Here is a 4,491-nt window from a genome sequence, read left to right as displayed (position 1 = left end):
TCTACTCTGATGATTTGAGTATACTAAATGTAGCAGTGTTTTCTAATGGACACATCCAAACCAACAGGAAGGAATGTTTCATTCTATCAGCAAGAACTTTGGTTTTTAGGAGTTTGGCAGATGGCATTATCTGAGTCAGTTTTCCAATGGGGGCAATGAAGTATCAGCTATCATGGTACAAACACAAACAAAGACACACAAACACACACAAGAGCACACACACTCACTGAGAGATAGATAGACAGCTGGAGTTGGTCTCTGCTGAAATACTTTGGAGACGTGGTTCTGATTTCTCCCATTTTGGAGTATTTTCAATTGCACAAGGTGTCTTGCAAATGAACCCATGTCTGAGGAACACATGCATGTGTACTTCACATGCCACTTTTCACATAGCAGGAAGGTCATGTCATGTAATATTTTTCATGCAGCTGTGTTTTGACTGTGAACCATCCCATGAGGTCAGCTGTGGAATTTTCCACTGGTAGCATCACAATGGGGATCCACTCTTTGGATTTGGGGATATTTCTGATTTTCTTGATTCAGATTGGAATGATATATATATATATATATATATATATATTAGTTTTTGATGAAAATTCTGCATTTGATGGTAATGAATGCCATGCATCTAGGAATCTGTAGACTGCAGACAATGAATGGATGCCTACTGTTGCCTGGACTGGTCTGAAAAGTCCTGTAGCATCTGAGCAAGTGTGAGGGCTGTACAGGTCTTGCAAAAAGTCCAGGTCACATGACCCTGCACAAAGCTGAACTCCTAGTGGTCTCCACAACAGTGTAAGAGCCAAGGAGAAACACACTTTCACACAGAAGGTGGGAAGCTACCTTTTGAAGGTGATCATAGGTACGGGATCCTCTTGGTAGGACCCATTTTCTATTGGGCCAGAACTGTGCTCTGATGTGGTTGCTGAGAACTTGGAATTTTCTAACTGAAGCAGTTCGTGCAAGCTGCTTCCACTTGCAGGAACAAAGTGTGTTCTCGTTGAGCACTTTAGGCTGTCCCAGGTTGAACTAGAGTGTCAGAAGCACTTGTAATGATTGGCATTCACGGTTTCACATTGAAGCCTCTGTGCCATCTGTCAATCACTGATGGCTGCAAGTGGGGAATGGAAGCCATTTGCTGCAAGCAGTTTCAACTTGCAGGACTAACTTTGTTGTAAGTGGGCACATGGTGTTTTTCCTGTGTAAGCTAGAAGAAAGCAAAACTGTTTCTCACAGGTGACAGGCATGCTTTCACATTGAAGCTTTTGTGCCGTTGATCCAAAAGAGTTCACTCATGTGGGCACCTGCACTTCAAGTGTATATTGTAAACAAGTGTGACAAATGGATGTCAGTGAGACTTTGGAGAACGGACCTTCTCAGCTGGTCCTCTTTCCTCCTGCAAGTTGGTGATCTCTTTCTGTCACACTTTGTGTTTCATGCCTGAACTGTGCTCTGAATGTGCTTGATGAGAACAGTTTAGAAGTGCAGAAGTGAAGCTGTTTGCAGAAGCAGCTTCAAGTAGCACAAGCTAACTTGTTCTCAGTGAGCACATGGAGATTTTTCCCTGGTTGAAGCAGTGTGAATGAGAATGGCTTCTCAGAGCTGGTAGGCATGTTTGCATTTGGCAAACATTGCCATCTATCACCAAGAGTTCCTTGCATGCAGAAACCTTCTTTTTAAGTGTTTTCAGAAAGGTCTGATGAGTGGATTTCCATGGAATTTCGTGGAATTGATCTTTTCTGCAGTCCTCATTGGCTTCTTAAAATTGGTGATCCTGGGCGCAAGGACTCTCTTGCCAGCCAACATTGTATTTTGGGCCTGACCTCGGCTCTGAATGTGCTTGCTGAGAGTAGTTTGGGAGTGCAAAAGTAAAGCAGTCTCTCAGCAGCTTCAACATTCAGGAGCTCATTTTGTTCTCAGTTGAGCACATTGGGGTTTGTCACTACTTAAACTAGCGTGAAGAACCACCGCTTCTCAGAGGTGGCAGTTTCCCTCTGAACCATCTGTACAATTGGTCAATGCGAGTTCAATGCAGGCAGGCACTTGGATTTCAAGTGAATTCTGTGACAAACAATTGAGCAATGGATTTCAATCAACCTTGGGGAATTGCTCTTCCCAGTGGGCCCACAGTTCTCCTCCAGTTGCTGAACCTAGGTCCAAGGGCTCTCTTGCTAGCACTCTTTGCATATGGGCTGAAACTGTGCTCTGAGTGTGCTTCCTGAAAATATTTTGGAAGTGCAAAACAGAAGAATTTTGGCAAGCAGCTTTCATATTAGGAAATGACTTTTTTCTCATCATGCCCATTGAGCTTTGTACCTGGCTGGAGTAGCCTTAAATCCAATGGCTTCTGAGAGCTGGCAGGCCCAGTTTCCATTGGAAGCAACTGTGCTCTTGGTCAATGGCAAGTTGGTTACTGTCAGGTACCTGCAGTTTCAATGAGTTTTTAGAAGAAGGAGACCAAGGGGATAAGATGAAACTTGTGCAATTCATTTCCTAATCAATGTTGGTGATGCTAGACCAGAGTGGACTTTTGCAATGAAACTTTCTCATGTCTTTTGCAGGAAATGTGTTCTGAATGTGCATCCTGAGATGCATTTGTAGGGGGCAAACAGAAAAAGTTTGTGCACAAAGTAGATTTGTTCTCAGTGAACACGTGGCAGGTTTTCCTTGGTTGAACATGGAGGAAGCAGAACCTCTTGTCAGAGCTGATGGCACCATTTCACTTGGAACCATCTATGCACTCAATAAAGTAGAGGTCATTGCAGACAGGCTCATGCAACTTCAAGATAGTTTTCAGAATCCGTTTGAGGAATGGATTCCAAAGAATCTTTGAGGTATTGACCCACCCATCAGTCCTATCACTTCCTATCTGAGCAAGTGCTCCAAGGTACAAGGGCTCTCCTGCTAGCACACTTTGGATATTGAGCCTGAACTGTTCTCTGAATGTGCTCAATGAGAAGAGTGTGAAGTGCAGAAGAGAAGCAGGGTATACAAACAGCTTCAATTGCAGGATGTAAAAGTGTTTCTAGAGAGCATATTGGGGTTTGGGCTTGGTTGAACTAGTAGGAATTGGAATCCTTCTTAGAGCCAGCAGTTACGGGCTTTACTTAGAAGTTTCTGCGTCTTGTATAAAGCAGAGTTTGTTGCTCATGGGTACCTTCGTTTCCAGTGAGTTTTCAAAAAATTTGAGAAAAATATTTCAATGAAACTCTGGGCCATTAATCTTGTCAACCGTCCAATGTTCCACGTGAATATTGGTGATGTCCCAGGGGATCTCGGGGTAGCACAATTTGCACTTTGGGTGTAAACGTCGTCTGAACGTGCTGGCTGAGAAAAGCTTGGAAGTGCAGAACAGAAGCATTTTGTGCAGGCAGCTTCCAATTGAAGGAACGGTCTTGTTCTCTGTAAGCACATTGAGGTTTGTTTCTGGTGGAAGCTGCATGAAGTGGAACCACTTCTCAGAGCCGGCACTCTCAGTTTCTCTCTGAAGCATCTGTTCCATTGGAAATGTAGATTCCCTTCAATAAGGCCTCATCTAGGGAGCCTGCCCATGTGCCTCCCACTTGATTCAAACTTCTCCAGTGCACTTGTTGTCAAAGCAGGGACTCTGAGGAGAGAGGGGCTCTCCATTCTCCACACTGAAATCTCTCAGCAGGGAAGACTCCTCCATGCTTGGATGGCAGGGCTGTGATCACCTGGGAAGGTGGAAATAGGAGGCTTCCAGGGGGCTGGTGGTGTTCCTAGCCAGGGTGCTGGTGACTGCAGTGCTTTTAATCTATGGATCTCAAGGAGACTTATGCTGCAGATTTGTGTAATTCTGCATCTGTATGCACACAGTTCTTCATGTGGGGAAAAAGCATTGTTCTCAAAGTTTGCTTTATATTATACTCAACTGGTAATTTACAAACCCCAGTGTCCCATCTTAGCCCAGAGCCATTCCATAGCCCAGGGCCAGTGTGTGGTCCAGCGGTCAGTACTATGCACAGCTCCCAGGTGGCTCCTGTGTGTAGCTGAATTTGACAGCCAGTGTACTGTAGGATTTGCCCTTGAGGTTAGAATTCATTGACTTCCTCTTATGTCATTTGAGTAGTCAGGATGTCTCATTAACTATCTGTGAAATCTTCAAGTTAGCAATCTCTGGTCATTTCTACCCTCTGAGGCAACTGGTTCAACAGTTGGTCATGGTCATGGGTAGTCCTGGGCCACAATCAGGGAGAAGAAGACAATAATGTGGAATGGTGGTGTAGAGAGTAAGGGTGGGGCCAGAGCCCACACTGTGGTTAGGGTAGGGAAGGGATCTGAAGAGACTACCTTGAAAGCGACCTCTGGCTGCAGTTAACCAGGAATCAGGGCCTGGAATTGAAAGCCATGACAGGGCTTCTGACTAGAAAGGACACATCCTTCTGGGATGAGTTGGAGGTCCATCCAGGCAGAGGCAAACAGAGAGGATGCAGGAGAGCGGGGCATGGTCTAGATCACAGAGCAGCTCCG

This window comes from Ictidomys tridecemlineatus, chromosome 9 (assembly GCF_052094955.1).
Source record: "Ictidomys tridecemlineatus isolate mIctTri1 chromosome 9, mIctTri1.hap1, whole genome shotgun sequence".
NCBI classification, from domain to species: Eukaryota; Metazoa; Chordata; class Mammalia; order Rodentia; family Sciuridae; genus Ictidomys; species Ictidomys tridecemlineatus.
The sequence above is the reverse complement of the archived record's forward strand: the minus strand, read 5'-3'. Positions refer to the sequence as shown.